Source organism: Leucoraja erinacea, chromosome 19, assembly GCF_028641065.1.
Source record: "Leucoraja erinacea ecotype New England chromosome 19, Leri_hhj_1, whole genome shotgun sequence".
NCBI lineage: Eukaryota > Metazoa > Chordata > Chondrichthyes > Rajiformes > Rajidae > Leucoraja > Leucoraja erinaceus.
In genome coordinates, this window is record NC_073395.1 from 14,882,257 (window position 1) to 14,901,902 (window position 19,646).

A 19,646-nucleotide genomic window follows, 5' to 3' on the forward strand; every position below is an offset into this window, starting at 1 on the left:
GGGGGAAAGCTTTAGGAGCATATTTACATTGGGGTTCGTCCAGGATCTCAACGGACCCCCAAACACAAGTTTGCGATCGAGGGTGTTGAGCTATTACAGATCGCGAGGGGATAAATCGGCGCCACAGTGAGGTTTTTGCATCGGTTTTTCCCACTTGGCTTGTCGGAGCAGATCGATCATTCGTGAACTTGGGCAAGGGTCCCAACGAGATCGTAGAACAGATAGTCTAGTAAGCACTGGGGGCATTCGGGCCTTTTGGGTTAGAGGCCCCCTTTCTTAGGGTTGGGTTAAAGGCCCGTAAAACTCAAACTTAGTCAATAGCTGCAGCTGCTGCTAAGACCAACCGTTCGATAATAAATGGCTTAGAGGCCCTGCCCAGAATTAGATATCCGATTGACTGGATATTGGAAGACAAAAGTGGGTATTACACATTGCTAAGAGGCAAAGCACTGCATCGTTGCTGGCAGTGCAGATTGGAAAGATGCTCTAAAAATCGGCATTGACTGCCAGTATGAAGAGATTACGCACTGACACCCGATACCAAACAGGTGGAAAGGAAGAGCCTTTTTGATAGGGCGAGCCTATGTGGGTTAGAGTCCCCGTCTGTGTGAGAGTGGCTGGATCTCTGAAAAAACAGGGGAGGAGTCTCGTAAAGGTATCGGGAACTCAGGATTAGAGTATAAATTGGTCGAAAATATTTTAATCTATCTGAGGATTTCATATCCCCAAAGACATTTCTTACAAATTTTGAATTCGAATTTGTGTACATCGAATTTATGTACTAAAAAATAATTAGATAGAGAAGAACGAGCTGAAAGTTTTTCGATTCAAATTTGCCAATATTTAGAACCTCACATTGAGGTGCTGGTCAATTTAAAGTGTACATATTTTCTTGCAGAATAATCTGTGTATAATAAATCTTCGAAGTAGTAGTTTAAAGTGTATTTAAGACATTATTGTATTGTTTTTATTGTGTATTGCCTTTGATTTAAATTTTAAATGTTAGATACACTGTTGTAATAGTAGTTTAAATCGACTGTATAAGGATATAGTTTGGTTGGGACTGTTTTTATAATTGGAGTCCGACGTGATTGTTCGGGCAGGGGTGCGTATCCTTCCGATCGCTGTGTCGGTGGAGCGATTATTCCATTGGTCGAACACACCACGAGGAGGGATTAAAATATACTGTGATTAACTTTTGGAACTGTACAGTTAACGAATGCGATATTAGACGAATGCTTGTAGCTTATATAGGAGTGTGGGTTTGTATGATAATAATAGGTGGTATAATTTCTTGTCTGTGTACGATTTTGCTCATCTTTGGAGCTCATTTGCATGAGTTTGAATTAAGGTTGCTTTGGGTATAGGAAACAGGCTGCTGGAACGTGTTTGATTGTGTTTGACTGCGTTTGATTGTTCCCCGGTGCACCTTAATCTTTGGATGATTGAGAATTGTTAAAATTGTAGGAGTTGAAATTGTGTTGGTTTGTGCAAGACAGTAGAAGAACTTGGATACTAGATTAAAAGGATTGATGGTGCGATTGTGTTGAGAGAAGTGCAAGACTGCTGGCGTTCCGGAGCCTTTGGCCATTGTTCGGGAGCGCGAGCTCGATAGCTTCGGAGATTGAGAATGTGAATTGTTAAGAAGGTGTGAGTGGCTTAGGCGTTGCTTCCATTGTCTAGACACATGGGGAATCAAAATCACGTGGAACAAGATATGCCTGTCGATTCCGAAAGTCCGTTGCAATTAATATGCAGCGGATTTCCACAAAGAGCTGAACAATTGAGAAACCTTTCTGGGGTATTAAATAAAGAATTTGGGGACAAATTATGGCCCGAGGGAGGTGTTGGGACATTGAAGGGAGTGAAGTACATTGAGCAAATTATCTGGCAATGTAGCGTTAGTGAGGAGGCAAAGGAGTTAATTGGATTGTGGAAAGATTATTATGGGGAACGGAAGTGGAGTAGAGAAGCTGAGAGAATGGCAAGTTGGAAGGAAGTGAAGCGTGGAATAGAATTGGAGGATACTGAAGCCTACCGACCTCCAGGCATCTTGAGAGAAGAGCATGGATGTGTTATAGAGAAGGGGAGAGGGAAATCTTCCAAAGGGAAACTGGCACCAGTAGGTCTCGAGCATGAGGATCCGACAGTTGGCGGTACTTTTGAGGGGGACGACCATGGGTACTTAGAAGATTGGGAAAGTGTTAAAATTAGAAATCCATGGCCACCACCTTATTCTTCTTGCATTTCCAGCACTTCAAATATGCATTGTGTACGGAATAGACAATCAGATTCTGCAGCACAGGATTCCTTAACCCCGACCGCTCCATTAATAATAAATAGTCCGAGAGTTCACGGTACCAGAAGCAAAACAAAAACGGAAACTCAAGCAGTTATGGACAAAGAAAGTAGTGGAAGGGTACAGAAACCAGGGTATTCTTGCCAGCTTCAACCTAGATTAGTTGGACGAGGAGCGAGAGAGGAAAGGGAGTAGAATGTACTGTGAACCCCCTAGTGAAGAGGAAGATACGACAACAATTGAAGATACCGAGATAGATCTTGATCTGGCAGAAAGTACAAAAACTAAACAAGCAACCCGTACACAGTTCCCTGTCAGGGAAATGCCTAATCCTTCCTTTGATCCGGCCAATGTCGTGAGTGCAAATAATCCCCGTACAATAAGAGTTTATATCCCATGGAAGCCCAATGAGATGATGACCATTTTAAGTCAAATACCCGATCGTTTCACCTGCTTCCTTTGTGGATCGTCCAAGAACTACAATGCGCGTATATCACGCAGACTCCCTAGATTTATGGGCAGTGATCCAGCACATAATTACCCCAACCGAACACACCAGATTCTTAACAATTCTAGGACATCCGACACATGAAGCTCTAGCAAATATAATAGCAGACAATAGTGCAAGAGAAGAGGCTGTTTTAACGGCCCTTGCGAATACCCTTCAGAAACCAATTGATTTGGCCAAAATCTTGGATGTAAGACCAAAAAAGGGCGAGGGAGCAGATGAATTCTTAGAACGATTCTGCGAATTATATATGGATCAATCGGGTGACTTGAATTATCGAAACGGAGTAAATTCCCCACAATTGAATTGTCTTCCCACTAGCCCTAGGTGCTGGAGGATGAAGTGCAGGCCCAGGTTGACTGCATCATCCACAGATTTATTTGCCCGATATGCAAACTGCAGAGGGTTTGTGATATTTTTCAGTTGGATTGGATTGGAACATTCATCTGATCACTATTTCAGGCTTTTAGATTATTGGTCTACATTGCAACTGATCTCACAATACAAAGTATTGTCGATACTGGATACTTGAAATAAACACAGTCGCAGTCGCACTGTAAAGCAGTCGTCGATGTTACGGAGGTAGAGGTCGGGGATGGGGCCCTGGTACGTATTGAACAAGGATTGTTCGACGTACCCGACAAAGAGGCAGGCGTAGCTGCGGCCCATGCGTGTGCCCATAGCTACGCCTTGTATTTGGAGTGCCCATAGCTACGCCTTGTATTTGGGGACTCAGACAGGGGACTCAGTCTCCATGAGTTGTGTAATGCAGTAAAGTGTGTGAGGTAAACAACTCCAGCTGAATTCCTGCAGGATTTTAATTAACCTTTTGAAAAATACAACACTGGACTTTGATCCATGTAACTAAATGAATTTGGTATTCACCACAGAGTTGAACAGCAGCCTGTGCCCTTGAGTGGAAACAGCTTGAAACACTAAGTGCAAGAGACAGATTTTCATTTTAAATGGAACAACCAGGAACATGGCAGATTTCCATGTAATTTCCTTTAACATAATCTCCAGGGGAAATGAAGAGTATTGCTAAACCAAAGGTTAGAACAGCAGGGATCTTTTTCAAATTAAATACCCCAAACTTGTATTATTCACATTTGCACACACAAGTCCCTTCCTTCTTGCACTCACTTTCAATACTTCTACCTTAGTGTGCTGCTGTTAGCAAGTAGAGGAAATGCAAGGGATGGAGAAGAGATTAAAAATGACAAGCGGGAACAATAAAGGTCCTATTCAATAAACACATTGGAAAAGATCAGACTTATCTTAGATGGGCTTCGAGTCATAGAGAGATACAGCATGGAAACGGCCCTTTGGCCCACCAAATTCACACTGACAACCAGGCACCCATTTTTAGCCTAATCCTAACCCATTTTATTCTTCCCACGTTCTCATCAAGAAGAGATGAGGAGGAATTGCTTTAGCCAGAAGGTGGTGAATCTGTGGAATTCATTGCCACAGAAAGCTGTGGAGGCCAAGCCTTTGGGTATTTTTCAAACGAAGATTGATAGATACTTCATTTGTAAGGGTGTCAAAGGTTACGGGAAGAAGGCAGGAAATGGGGCTAAAAGGGAAAGATGGATCAGCCATGATTAAATGGTGGAGGAGACTCGGTGGGTTGAATGGCCTAATTCTGCTCCTATCTCTTATGAACTTATGAACTTATGAACTTAACTCCCCCCAAGAATTCCGCCAATCATTTTAATATTGAGGGTACACAAAAATGCTGGAGAAACTCAGCGGTGGCTCAGCACTTCAACTCCCCCTCCCATTCCCAATCCGACCTCTCTGTCCTGGGTCTCCTCCATTGCCAGAGTGAGTAACACTGGAAATTGGAGGAACAGCACCTCATATTCCGCCTGGGTTGCTTGCGACCGGATGACATGAACATTGAATTCTCCCAGTTTTGCTAGCTCTTGCTGTCTCCTCCCCTTCCTTAACCCTCGAGCTGTCTCCTCCCATCCCCCCGCCCTCGGGCTCCTCCTCCTCCCTTTTTCCTTCCTTCTCCCCCCCACCCCCCATCAGTCTGAAGAAGGGTTTCGGCCCGAAACGTCACCTATTTCCTTCGCTCCATAGATGCTGCTGCACCCGCTGAGTTTCTCCAGCATTTTTGTGTACCTTCGATCTTCCAGCATCTGCAGTTCCTTCTTGAACATTTTAATATTGAGTGCAGTTTTTTCCACTTAGCACACATGCATCACAGTTCCATCAGTTTGGTACCTCATCCATTTTAACAGTGTTTGATGGATAAGATCTTTTGACACGAGGTTTTCATATGTTTTCCAACATCCCTCCTGTAGAAGTTTGATTGAGTATATGGCGACATGACCAATATGTTAAACACCCGAGGAAGTTGAGGCATTGATATGCTTTCATTGTGATTGCATCAATGTGCTTGGTTCAGGATATATCTGCAGAGATGTACACACCCAGGAATTTGAAGGTGTTGACTCTCTCAATACCGTTCCACCAATGAAGACAAGTTCAGGGATCTTCCGTTTTCCTATGCTAATATGATACATCAATAATATGCATTCTTATTTTCTTTACGGCAGCCTTTTAGTCGCAATAATTTCCCAAGTATGTTACTTTTATCATTCCTATCCTTGTTTGAGTCACGTCACTTTAATCTGTGTCATATTCAATTAGTTTTGTTATTTTCTGTATTTTCGCTCAATTCAGACACAAAATATTTGTTCAATTACTCTTATTACTCTATAATGACTCTATACTCAATTCCTCATTCCCCGATATAATCTTGTATCGGTGTATGAGATCCACATCAATTTTGCTATTCATTCCCTTTGATGTATCTAAACAAGCTTTTAACCACCAGTAGTTACAGTCAGCTTCATGTGTCTCATTGAACAGCTCTTATATTCGTCTTCCCTTTCCTTATCAATGCCTCAGTCTTCATTTGCTGAATTCTGACATTTCTACAATTCTCCAGCTTACCTACTTCTTGCAGCAATATTATGTATTTTCCTTTGATCTAATACTATCTTCAACCTATTTTATCGACTAAGGTTATTTTTTTTTTACTTCTCTTGATAGCCATGGGCAAACCACATTTCCTGTTGATTTTTTGCAGTGCCTTAACAGCAAAACACACATTCGTTCTTCGAATGCCACCTATTGCTGTTTTATTTTGGGACCATTTAATGTTGTTTCCCAGCGTAACATCACAAACTCACACATCATGCCTCTGTGAGTTTAGTTTGATCAGGTTTAAGACATTGGTTTCTGGCTGAACAAAATAATTTCCAATCTTAATATAAAATTCTATCACGTTATGATTGTTGTTTAGGAAGCAGCAGACATATTGTGATATAATTTTATATCAAGGTTGAAAGTGATCAATTAACTTTTCCTTAAAGGATAACAAGAGTATTAAATAGACCTGGCCTCTCAATTGGTCCTCCATATAATGATTTAGAACTTTAATACTTTTATACGTGGCAGTTAAGTTAAAGGGTGGCAAGTGGTGCATCTATAGAGTTGTTGCCTCACAACTCCAGTGACCGGAGTTGAATCTTAACCTCTGGTTCTGTCTGAGTGGAGTTTGCATATTCTCCTGCACAGCCTGAGCTTCATAGAACCATTGAAGGTACAGCACAGGAACAGGCTTCTTCTGTCCACCTTGTCCATGCCAGGAGCCATGATCTTCTCCTATGTCCCAAAGACATAGGAGGTTGACAAGCTGTAAGTTACCCCAAGTGTGTGAGTGAGTAGTAGAATTTGGGGAGGTGTTGGGAAGAATGAGAATAATGTAGAATTAGTGTCATATGGTGCTTGATGGTTGGTGCAGACTCGATGGGCTGAAGGGCCCAATTCCATGTATCTATGACTTCAATCTCCATCCTCCTCTATTGTAGTCTCTCCATATCACTGAAAATCTTCATTTCTGGTAACCGCCTCACAAATCACCTCTTTGCCCTCTCTCATGTTAGGACTTCCTTCCTGTGTAGGAAGGAACTGCAGATGCTGGTTTACATCAAAGTTATACACAAAATGCTGGAATAATTCAATAGGTCAGACAGCATCTCTGGAGAAAAACAAAAGGTGACGTTTCGGGTTGAGATCTTTCTTCTTCCTTCCTGTAATGTGGTGATTAGACTATACACAGCCCACTAGTCAGTGTTTGAGAACTTGTAGTCTTTAGTTTAATTTAGTTTAGAGATACAGTGCGGAAACAGGCCCTTTGGTCCAACGAATCCACACAGACCAGTGATCCCCGCACACTAACTCTATCCTAAACACATGAGGGACAACTTACAATTTTACATTGCCAATTAGCCTAAAAAACCTGTACTTCTTTTGGAGTGTGGGAGGAAACCGGAGCTCCCGGAGAAAACCCGTGCATGTCACAAGGTGAACGTACAAACTCCTTAGAGCAAGCACCTGTAGTCAGGATCGAACCCGGGTCTCTGGCGCTGCAAGGCAGCAACTCTGCTGCTGCGCTACCATGCCGCCCTTTTGCTGATAAATACAGGGACACCATATGCCTTCCTAGCCGTCCAATGGATCAATGCCAGGGTTATTTGCGATTCACGTCAGTGATTTAAGTTGCAGGATAAAGTATACTTTGCACTTTGCTGATGATGTAAAGCTGGATGGAAAAGAAAGCTGTGATGAATTTTCCAAGCGGTTATAATGGAATGTAGACAGGTTCACTGGACCTGTGTAAAGTAATATTATGGAAAGGAGTAAAATTATCCATTGCAGTAGGAACACAGGAAAGGCAGATTATTTTTTAACTATTAACAATTGGATATTCAGAGTGACCCACAGATCTTTTTCGCAAGAATCACAGAAAGTTGATTTGCAGCTGTAGCAATCAGTCATGGAAGGAAGGTACACAAAAACGCTGGAGAAACTCAGCGGGTGCAGCAGCATCTATGGAGCGAAGGAAATAGGCAAAGTTTTGGGCCGAAACCCTTCGACACGAAACTCCTCAAGTCATGGAAGGATTCCACCCCTCCCCCCACCCGAGTCATCAAATTAGTTTCACTGTCGTCCTTTTGAGTGTTTTATTGTCATATGCCCCGGATGGGACAATTAAATTCTTACTTGCTGCAGCACAACAGAATATTTAATTATGTAAACATAGTACATAATGGGGGAAGAGAAAAAAAATAAAAAGCTCAATAAATAACAAATATAGTGCAAATAACAAATAATCATATAGTCTTTTGCAGTTCAGAGCTCAGAGCTTATTTGTTGTTGTATTTAATAGCTGTAGGGAAGAAGCTGTTCCTGAACCTGGATGTTACAGTTTTCAGGCTCCTATACCTTCTTCCTGTTAACAAGGGTGAGATGAGTATGTGGCCAGGATGGTGTGGGTCCCTGATGATTTTATGTGCCTTTTTGAGGCAACAACAACGACGATAGATCCCTTCGACTGTGGGGAGATAAAGCCAATGATGGGCTGGGCAGTAATCTTTTTCACTCCTGGACGTTCAAGTTGCCGAGCCAGACCACGATGCAACCAGTCAGAATGCCCTCTAACGTGCGCCTGTAGAAATTTAGGAGAATGCTCTTCGACATGCCGAATCCTCTCAGGAAGTAGAGTCGATGATGTGCCTTCTTTATAATTGCATCGGTGTGCTGGGTCCAGGAAAGGTCTTCGGAAATATGCACACCCAGAAATTTGAAGTTATTGACCCTCTCCACCAACAATGGACCGTTCCCTTGATCATTGTTGCTTATTTACACATCTTTCATTCATTTGTTCTATATCTCTCCACATCACCGTCTAAAATTCTCGTTTCCTTTTCCCCTGACTCACAGTCCGAAGAAGGATCTCGACCCGAAATGCCACCTATTCTTTTTCTGCAGGGATGCTGTCTGGCTCGGTGAGTTTACTCCAACTTTGTGTCTATCTTCGGTTTAATCCAGCATCGGCAGTTCCTTCCTACACAGTACATAAAAGTTTTTTTTTTTAAAAGCTCATAGCAATTATAAGTAAATTTAATAAGAGCAGATTTAATAATAATAATAATAATAAAACATTATACTTATGGGCGCCTTTCAAGGACTCTCAAGGACACCTTACAAAATTTAGTAAACAGATTACAAAACATGTAAGCGGAATGAAACAAAACAAAAAAAAAAAACAAAAAAAATAAAAAATAAAAATAGTAAAGACATCAACAATACACAATTCAAAGAGAGAGCAGCGACAGCTAATCGCGCCAGCGTTCACTCTCCCTTCCGGCAGCCATCTTGGAAACGGAACAATAAGAATCTTTAACATAAAAACATCCCCCCACAATGGTTTCCAATATGAGGGAAGGCACAATGTCCAGTCCCCAACCCCAGTTCACCCATAGTCGGGCCTATTGAGGCCTCCACAGTTGCCTCTACGGAGGCCCGAAGTTCCAGGCCGTTCTCGCTGGGTGATGATGCTCCGGCGTCTGGAGAGTCTTCACAGCGGCTTGGGACACCTGGAACGGCCGCTTCCTTACCAGAGACCGCAGCTTCCGAAGCCGACAAGGCCGCGACGGTTGGAGCTCCACCACTGGCGATCTCATCAAGAGATCCCAGGCTCCCGATGTTAAAGACAGCTCCGCAACCCGCAGCTGCCCGCTCCACAGACCCGCAGCTCCGCGATGTTATTCTCAGCGGTCTCAGCTCACCGGAGCTCCAGCACGGCGACCCAGGCAAGGCATCGCCCGCTCCGCTCCGCGGTAGCGCTCCAGCGCTGTGCTGCGACTGGCCGAAGGTGCTGGGCGGTCCCACAGGAAAACGCCGCTCCAAGCCCGCTGGTAGGCCGCGAGGAAGGGTCGACGGTGCAGCCCAGAGAAAAGCTTCCTCTCCGACCAGGTAAGGACTGAGAAAAATAGTTTCCCCCTTCCCCCCCCCCCCCCCCCCCCCCCCCCCCCTCCCCACACATAAAAAAGTCTAGATCTCCAAAAAACAAAACACAAAACTCACTAAAAATTAAGGAAAAGAGTGAAAAAGACGGACAGCTGCTGGCTAGGCAGCCGTGCCCCAAGATGTAGGTATGTTGCAAAGCCTACCTGAAGCGTCACTGAAAATCTGTCGCTGCGGGTGCGCGCGATGTTGACGCCGTTTAGAGGGGGCGGGTTTAAAACGCGATTTTCCCTAGGCTGTTCCAATCGAGGATGTTCAGCCTAGTTAATTATTAACGGGAAATCGCTGGAATATTCCGTCGCTTTAGCTATTATTAGTTTTAAAGGCTTGATATAATTGTTGTAGTAGTTTAAAAATTAACCTCTAAAACCATGACCACCGGCAACCGGCAGGGTCTCATACAGCAGACAACAGAAGGTAGGCAGTTTATTTTTACATTAAAAAGGGCTTCTTAAGATCCCTTTATACAAAGTTTAATGTTGCGAGTAGCTCATTTTGGCCCCATTATATCCCGCAGTATTTTTCTGGGCATTTGAGGGCACAAATCTAGTGCAATGTGAACGTTCTAAACCAGCGCGTTCACAGGAACCCACTAGAAAGCTGATTTAAATGGACTTTAATTTACAGCAATTGAACACTAAATTCCTTCCATTTGGCCTATAAATTAATGTAAATGAGATTTAAAAATCTTGTTTTATTGTGAATTATTTGTGAATATTATTTGGACACTTAGGCTATTTAAAAATGTTAATCATTTATTAAGAAATAGACAGATGTTTAGATCTAGTAATTGAACTGAAATTAGCTACAATTGGGTAACTAACTAATTATATGCTTTAATTTCAGGTCATCCAAGTAAGATTGATATATATTTGTTTCAGAATGCTTCAGTCTATGATAACTGAAAATTTCATTCAGTTCTCTTAATTTTTAAGAAAGTTATGGGCTTTTGACTGTCCACGATCACAGCTTTTTTGTTATATCCATAGAAAATCAATAGGGAACAAGATGCTAATTTCCGAGTATGAAAATGGCCATAACTTTTTAAATAGTTGAGACATGAAAGTGAATTAGGTGTCACATTAAACTTCTTTTTATGCTTTATCTGATGGGATAAATTGCAGACTTGATTTTTAAAATCTCAAAATTTTGTAACATTGCTACAAGATGGCACCCCCTCCTCTATTTGGAATTTGGAATACTGAGGGAGTGCATTATTGACTCATGTCTGGGAGAGGGTGATGCTCTTTGTTCCTGTTAGTTTGGGGAGGAGCAAGAATAATCGCCTAGAAAAATAAGATCTTTAAAGGGCTTATCCACTGGCTGAGGAGAATATAAACTCTGGTTACATGCCTCAGTGTAAGGGGTTAACCATTTGGCAATGAGATAAATGGAACAATTAATCACTGAATGAGTTGTGATCTATAAAATTCTCGACCCGAGCTAGTTGCAAATGCTTTTTTCCAGTATATTCAAGATAACGATCAATAGATTCTTGGAGGGCACCAGTAATAACAAGGGTTACATATTTTAGTCAATACAAAGTATCTTCGCACAATAATACAACTTAAAATAAGTAATTCTTTAAGATTAAGCCTGACGTGACTTAAGGCAAGATATCTTCCAACCATCGCATGTACCTGTATCTGATCATTATCCTCCATCAAAGAACTGCAGATTCCCCTTAACCCGCTGCCCTGGCAGTCTTCACATCTCTGAATTACATCTTCTTCTCTACATCTATTTATTTTATCTTCCTCTTCACAGATGGAGAAATCAAAAGGATTCACAACCTGTTGTGTATGCAAATCCATCCCCGAGGAAAGCAACTTCCAGTTAATGAATTAATATATTAAGGGCCCTTAATTCAGCCCAGCTGCTATTTCTCTCTTTTTTAAATAAAAACTTGTTACTGCTTAAACAAAACATTAAAATCAACTCTAATTTTGGGCAAATAATGTTCAGAGAACCGCTGAAGGAAAACTATAAACCAAGTGGCTCTTTTTAAAGAGACATTAAGCAGTTTGCTGATCCGACTGACACAGCTTTGATTTTCTTGGGGAAGATATTGTCGCAGAAACAGAAGCAAAACAAAAGCGAAAAGAGAAGAAAGGTAGAAACAGGGAACAGCAGAAGCAGGTATACAAAAGGACATAAAGTGTTGGAGTAACTCAATAGGTCAGGCAGCATCTCTGGAGAACATGGATAGGTGACATTTTGGGTTGGGACCCTTCTTCAGACTGATTGTGGTGGGTGGTTGGGGGGGGGGGGGGGGGGGGGGGGGGGGGGGGGGGGAAAGCGGGAAGAGTGATGGGGCAGAACAAAGCCTGGCAAACTAGGGACAATTTGCAGAGGCGAGTTAACCTACAATTCCACATGTAGTTGAGATCCAAGAACAAAGAAGGACCAATATGACTCCAATTAGTACTTTTGTGACTTTATCGGCGCCAGAGTGTGATGACTCTTTATGTACTTTGTGTAATTCTGCAAAAACAAATAATTTCACTGTACCTTAGTGCATGAGGTGATGAGGTATCATTGAGTAATTGAATTAAAATCATTGAATCGTTGAAGTACCCCACCACTCACCTGACACGTGTCCTGGAGATGGCAAAAAGGCTTGGCGTGCCGGCTGGTGAGACACTCACATAATATCCATATCTTCAAGCTTATGGGCCTGTCCCACTTAGGCGACTTTTTAGGCAATTGCAGGAGACTCTGCAGTCGTCACATGGCCGCCACATGTTCGCGGGTGGTTGCCGGGGAGTCGCCTTCATGATCGTGAGGAGCTCCCGCATTCTGGGAACTAGTCGTGGCCTCATTACAGTCGCCGTGACTTTGAACATGTTGAGAAATTAGCGGCGATTAGAATGAAGCCGCCATGGAGAGTAGCGAGAATTCTCGAGCCGTAGGTGGGTCAGCAGGAGGTCCTAGTGGGTTGCCAGGAGGTCGAAGGTTCTCGGAGGTTCTTGTGGGTTGGAGCCGGTGCTGACCGGTGAGTTTCATTGGCTCATTGGGAAACAAAGGTAAGCAGTTTTCAGAACCAAGGATAACCGATTGGTAATGTTAAATGTCCGCCGAGCTTCACAGCCGTGTATCTCTGGCTTCTTAAAAGTTGTCTCCATTCCTTCTCCCCCTTCTCCCCCCCTCTTTTAAAGGACTTACCATACACTCTGCTTTACTTTTACAGCGCCAACCTTCCTGTTCATCACGGTGTGTGTCTGTATCAGCTTGGCTTTGCACCGTGTGAATTTTTTAGACAAGGCAAGCGTGGGGAGCGCTGTGTGTGGGTGTGTTACATCGAAGTCCCTCAAATACATCGAAGTCCCTCACCCTGAGCACAGGATCGCCCCAGGGTTGCGTCCTCAGCCCCCTATTGTACTCCCTGTACACACATGACTGTGTGGCTAGGTTCAGCTCCAATTCAATAATTAAGTTTGCTGATGATACTGTGGTGGTGGGCCTGATCTCAGACAATGATGAGAAGGCCTACCGGGAGGAGGTGGCTGATCTAGCACTCTGGTGCCAGGAGAACAGCCTCCTCTTGAACATCAAAAAAACGAAGGAGCTGATCATGGACTTTAGGAGGGCACATCATCCGAGGACGTACACTCCATTGAGTATAAATGGGGATCCTGTGGATAGGGTGAACTGTTTTAAATATCTGGGAGTCCACATCTCTGAGGATATGACATGGTCATCACACGCCTCAGCACTGGTGAGTAAGGCAAGGCAGCGCCTTTACCACCTCAGGCAATTGAGGAAATTCAGAGTGTCTCCAAGGATCCTCCAGTGCTTCTACGCAGCGGCGGTGGAAAGCATCTTGTCCGGGAACATTACCATCTGGTTCGGGAATTGCTCTGCCAAGGACAAGAAGGCTCTGCAGAGAGTAGTGCGTTCGGCCGAATGCACTATGGGAACTTCACTCACCCCCCTGCAGGAACTATACAACAGGAGGTGCAACTCCAGAGAAAACAAAATCATGAGAGACCTCTTCCACCCCTGCAACGGACTGTTCCAGCCGCTGCGGTCAGGCAAACGCCTCCGTTGCCATGCAGTGAGAACGGAGAGGTTGAGAAGGAGTTTCTTCCCAGAGGCAATTCGGACTGTAAACGCCTTTCTCACCAGGGACTAACTGTACAGAACGTTTTTCCTTCTATTATTTATTATGTAAAATAATATGTGTGTTATGATTGTGTTTATAATTTGTTTGGTTGTTTTGTTGTTCCGCGAGCATTGCCACTTTCATTTCACTGCACATCTCGTATGTGTATGTGACAAATAAACTTGACTTGACTTGACTTGACTTGACTTGTTCCATTCTGACAGTCGCCGTTCCAGTTCCCGGTTTTTCAGGCGACTGCCGGCAACATGACAGTCGTCGGCAGTCCGCTGAAAAATCGCCTAAGTGGGACAGGCCCATTAAGGGACCACAACAACGTTCTGCAACATTGCAGGATTTGCATCAAACAGCTGCGCACACTGATCTTTTAGCTATCCCCAGTGGTTAGCTGCATGGGTGCTCAAACCTGCACCAATGCACAATTTGAATCAATTTGTGATAAAACGTGCATGCACTGGACATTAAGTTATTGTCCTAATCAGTAGCAGTTACACAATAGTTTCCATTTTAATACCCTTCAAATATATGTAATAAAATGCTAAGTTAATAAAACACAATCAGTAAATATTGATGTACTAAATGATCCGCAACACAAGGTTTCTGTTCAAGTAATTAAATGATTAAATCCAGCGTTGTCTGTTTTATAACACAGACTCAGTGTTAAAATTATTTCCAAGCCAAAAAATGTTTTGGCATTAAACTCACCTTGAAGTAAACATTAGCTGTCAGAATTTATGCTGAGTATTAGCTGCTGCAGTCAGTAACAACTGTGATGCTGTCTATGTAGGGAAACAGTTTGCCTTTCCCTGATCCTCACCGCTCCATTCCCATCCTGAACAGACAGCTTTGCTCAACCCATGAATGTTTCAGCCTAACCCTATCTATAATTAATTATCCAATTTCACTGAACCTTAGTGATCGAGATAGCAAGGGAGGGAAAAAAATTGTCCCTTCTATTTTTGTACACAGGTTGGTTCCACTCAAGATTTAACTAATCACTTACTATTGCAACATTTAAGAAACATTTAGACAGGTACATGGATAGGACAGGTTTAGAGGTGTATGTTCCAAACACGGGCAGGTGGGACTAGTGTAGATGGGACATGTTGGTCGGTGTGTCCAAGTTGGGTGGTAGGGTATGTTTCCACACTGTATCACTCTATAATCACTGGCAACATCTTAACTGCCAGAGTGTCTATCCAATGTGACGTAGAAGAAAAACAATACAGAAATATTCACGTTGGAACCATGACAAGCTCTGCTTAAGTCATCCCTACCACGCTTCAAGATTCACAGGACTCTCAACTTTTGAGTGAAACATTAAACCCAGATTGCGTTAGTCTGTTCTCATGGTTCAGCAGATGCTAAATATCCTCAGGCATTCTACACATTACTGCAAGGAGTTCTATAGATTTGTTGGCCCACGTTCCTCGATCAACTTATAACAGTAAAAATATATTAGTTGGTTATTCATCTTAATATTGTTGCAGTGCATTCTCGAATTTGGAAAATAATCCTGTCATTGTCTGCAGTAAAACAAGCTATGATATAACAAATGCATGTGGAATCCATTACATCAGATTTTTCACTGTTTCTGTCTTATCGTTTAAGAACTGTAGCTTTCATTGTTTATTTCCAGACTCAAGACCAAGTTCCCAAGAGGTACATTGAATGATTATTATACAAAATAAAATGCAGCCCTGGAGAGATTGCATCTGGTTGACTGTGTTCAGGTCTGTTCTCTCTACTGAAGGAAAGATATATGTGCGATAATAGGATGACTCCTAGAGTGGTCGGGGAGGGGTGGTGGGGGGATTGATCTAACGTGGAGGGATTAACCTGTTTACTGACAAAAAAAAATTCCACTATTGCCCATGGCCTGAGTATACTCAGAGGTGGCACTGAACAGGTTAAGCTGACATAGGCTGTACTTTTAAAAAAAGACAATAGTGATCTCATTGAAATGTAACAAAATTCTTAAAGGGTAAATGAGAGATTGATTTTTCCTGCTTGCTGTGGTAGCCAGATCAAGGGTGAATAATCTTAAAGTAAAGGGTTGGTTATTCAGGACTGATATAAGAACAAATATCTTCACTCAGAGATAGTGGATGTATGCAATTCTCTACCCACAAGAGCTGTGCAGATTAGTGACTGAATATATTCAAGGCAGAAATAAGAGTATTATTGTATAGCCTCGAGCTATACAGCAAAGAAGAAGAATGCCAAGAGGGTATTCCAGACTGCTGGACATGGCACTGGAATAAAAGATCAGCCATATTCTTACTGCATAGTGGACAGGCACAAGGGGCTAAATGGTCTTGTCATGCATCTAATATCCATTCTTGCAATAAAGCAATGATGTGTGTAGAAATGTTTCACAGCACAGTACGTTATTAATTTTCTTTCCTCCAGATTGTAGCTGGTGCATCAGAGGGAAATAAAGTGTCTGGCCCTGAACCCGTGCAACTGGCTCATTTGCTCGTACATGCTCCAAACAGGCTACTTTCTGCCATCACACTGAATGGCATGAGATGAAAATGAAGCATCATATCTTTTGATGCCTACCTCTTTCTGAAGTATATTCAATGACTTGGCCTCCAAAGACCTGATGGAAACCTTTTTGAAACAAAAGCAAGAAATACTGGTACAGCCAAGCAGCAGATGTGGAGATGGAAATATATGTAACATTCCATGTCAATGACCTGTCATCACATCTGGAAAGTCAGTGTCCGAAAACGTGTTAGGTTGCAATAAAAGCCAGGATGTGGGGTAGGGGGATGGTGGTAGAGAACTAAAGGGGAGGCATTTGCACGTAGTGGAGACTGACGGAGATTGAATGCGGTGGACGTAGTGTTGGCTGAAAAAGGGTGGAACGGGCTGGCGAGTAACACAAGGTGTCTGGGGGAGGTGTAACTGAGAGAAGGCAACAAAATCCAAGCTGACCAAAAGGGAGAAAAAATTATTGAGTACTGCAAAAGTGAAATATCGGACTGGAATAGCTGATTATTTGTTACTCGAGATAGACACAAAGTGCTGGAGTAACTCAGTGGGTCAGGCAGCATCTGTGGAGAGAAAGGATGGGTGACGTTTCGGTTTGGGACCCTTCTTCAGACTGTGAAGGTGCTGGAGGCAGACGTTCTCACAACATTTAAGAAGCGTTTAGATGAGCAATTGTTGTTCACTGTTTCTTACTGTTTAGACTGTCATTTACATTCCAACCAAGCACTGAAAAATGGGATTAGTGTTGATGCTTACCTGAATGTTTTGTATGGACATGTTGGATCGATAGGGCCTGCTTTTGTGCTATATGACTTTAGGTCTCTATATTGAACGCAGTCTTCTTCATAAACATGTCATCAATGACTGAATATTTATCCCTTCATCTTATTTTATTGAATTAATATTTAATATGTATCCCACTAACCCACTGTGGCATAGCACAAAGGTCAGCATGGAGTTAGTGGGCCAAGGGCTGCATGACTATGATTCTTATATAAAACTTGTATTAGTGCGCTGCAGTTTGTAATATTTTATGTCTTACCTTTAAATAATTACTTGTAACATTGTATGTCATGTTATTTGCAGTGTTTGGTGTTACATTATTTTGTGGCATTAGGTCGGCTTTTAATAATTTTTCGTCAAAGGGAGTTCTGACTTGTGTTGCTTTGCGAGTCTGAGTTGATTTTCTTCACCCGATGGGTTCAGACCAAGCTCGGAGATGAGCTGTAGGAAAAACTACTGACAGAACAAGCCTTAATTACAGCTCACGGTGACAAACAATTCTCCGCTCCACCACTCACTTTGCCATCACATTGGCCAATGAATTAATTGACACATTTGCTCATAACCTCCCTGACAGAAATTGTGAAACCCCCCCCCCCCCCCCCCCCGTGGAACACAACCCTCACATGCATTGCTAATGATTCCCCATTAAGAGAAATGAAGTGCTAGCTCCTCAATATTCCCTTCACAAAAAGCGTGTCTCTGCTGCGCAATGCTCTCAGAGGTAATGTGTGAGGTTCTAAGATGATATGTGCCTCTCTTCTAGTGCCTCTGTCCTAGTGCTAAAATTAGATCTGCAGCCTCACGATCTTGCGTTATTTAAGTTTCACGTTGATGGGTGACGTGGCGATGCCTGATACCTGTCAAAGTGCATCAGGATGATCCATTTCAATCGCCAGAGCCATCTTGCCATCTTCCATGTTTAAGAAGGAACTGCAAATGCTGGAAAATCGAAGGTAGACAAAAATGCTGGAGAAACTCAGCGGGTGAGGCAGTATCTATGGAGCGAAGGGTACTGCCTCGCCCACTTTCTTCGCTCCATAGATGCTGCCTCACCCGCTGAGCTTCTCCAGCATTTTTGTCCATCTTGCCATCTTCCATAATCAGCTGATTGCTTGGGATGATTTTAGGAGCAAGTGGAATCACTTACGTGTATCCACAGACTGCTTTGGTGAAATATCAATCACCATCCCACATTCCAGATTGTTTTGTTTTCTTTTAGTTTAGTTTAGAGATACAGTGCAGAAACAGGTCCTTCGGCCCATAGAGTCTGGGCTGACCAGTGATCCTCGCACTATCCTACACACACTAGGGACAATTTACATCTTTACCAAGCCAATTAACCTACAAACCTGCACGTCTTTAGAGTGTGGGAGAAAACCGAAGATCTCGGAGAAAACCCACGCAGGTGTCAACGTACAAACTCTTTACTGACAGCACACGTGGTCAGGATCGAATCCAGGTCTCTGGCGCTGTAAGGCAGCAACTCTACTGCTGCACCACCATGTGACTCCTATTGTGTCCAGAAAAACAGAGTCAGAGGGATTACTGAGATGCAGTTCTACAGGCACTGAGTTTCTCTGGCTACTTGCCCAGTGATCTGCCCTACTGCGCAACTAATGGCAACATCGTCAACAGGGCGGCAGCGCTGAATTTAACATCGGGAGCCTGGGATCTTTCGCTGAGATTGCCAGTGGTGGAGCTCCATCCAGCGCGGCCTGTTGGCTTCGGAAGCCGTGGCCTCCGGTAAGGAAGCGGCCGTTCCAGGCATCCCAACACGCTGAGAGGGTTCTCCCGACGCCGGAGCGCCATCACCCGGCGAGAAGGGCCTGAAACATCGGGCCCCCTAGCGGCGACTGCGGAGGCCTCAATAGGCCCGACTACGGGTGGACAAGGGGACGGGGACTGGACTTTGTGCCTTCCCTCACAGTGGGAACCATTGTGGGGGGTGATTTATGTTTTATGTTAAACTCTTCTTTAATGTTGTGTTGTATTCTTATTAGTGTGCTGCAATGGCAACTTGAATTTCCCTACACCAATTGGTGTAAGCAACAATAAATGAACCTTGAACCTTTGAACAGGATATTTAACTGGTGCTTCCTTCAAAAAAGGCACGGGTAATGTGTTCGCCTCTGGTCATGGGGGCAAAGCTTCCAGCAGAGGATGCTGGATAACACAAAGCCAGTTGAATTTCAATTACAACTAACTGCTAACAACTAACAAAGTCCACGATGCTCCCTGGAAGTTTTTTTTAATTTGTTTTTAAAAACTAGGGATGTTTGAGAGGATTCCAGGTGCACCGTCTTCCCCTGACTGCCGCACAACAATGGCAGAAATTACCCAGTGCAATGAATCAAATCATGAAAAATGGAAATGGAATTATTAAATGGTATTTTATTTGTGAAGCTGAACCCACACAAGACACAAAATGTGGTTGACTAGTGGTCGACCAACTTGCTTAACTTTTCTTCTTTATCAATGAAAGGTTGAAGGAGGGCAGCACGGTGGCAAAGTAGTAGAGTTGCTGCCTTAAAGCGCCAGAGACC

The 19,646-nt window shown here is 43.1% G+C and overlaps 1 long non-coding RNA gene across 1 annotated transcript in view; it reads left to right on the forward strand.

The window, feature by feature from the left end:
• Positions 1–16,101, forward strand: part of LOC129706241 (uncharacterized) — a 71,394-nt gene extending 55,293 nt beyond the window's left edge. Inside the window, exons 2-3 of the long non-coding RNA XR_008725024.1 lie at positions 8,610–8,674; positions 15,458–16,101. This is a non-coding gene — a long non-coding RNA (uncharacterized LOC129706241). The remainder of the gene's footprint in view (positions 1–8,609; positions 8,675–15,457) is intronic.
• The last annotated feature ends 3,545 nt before the right edge of the window (positions 16,102–19,646 follow it).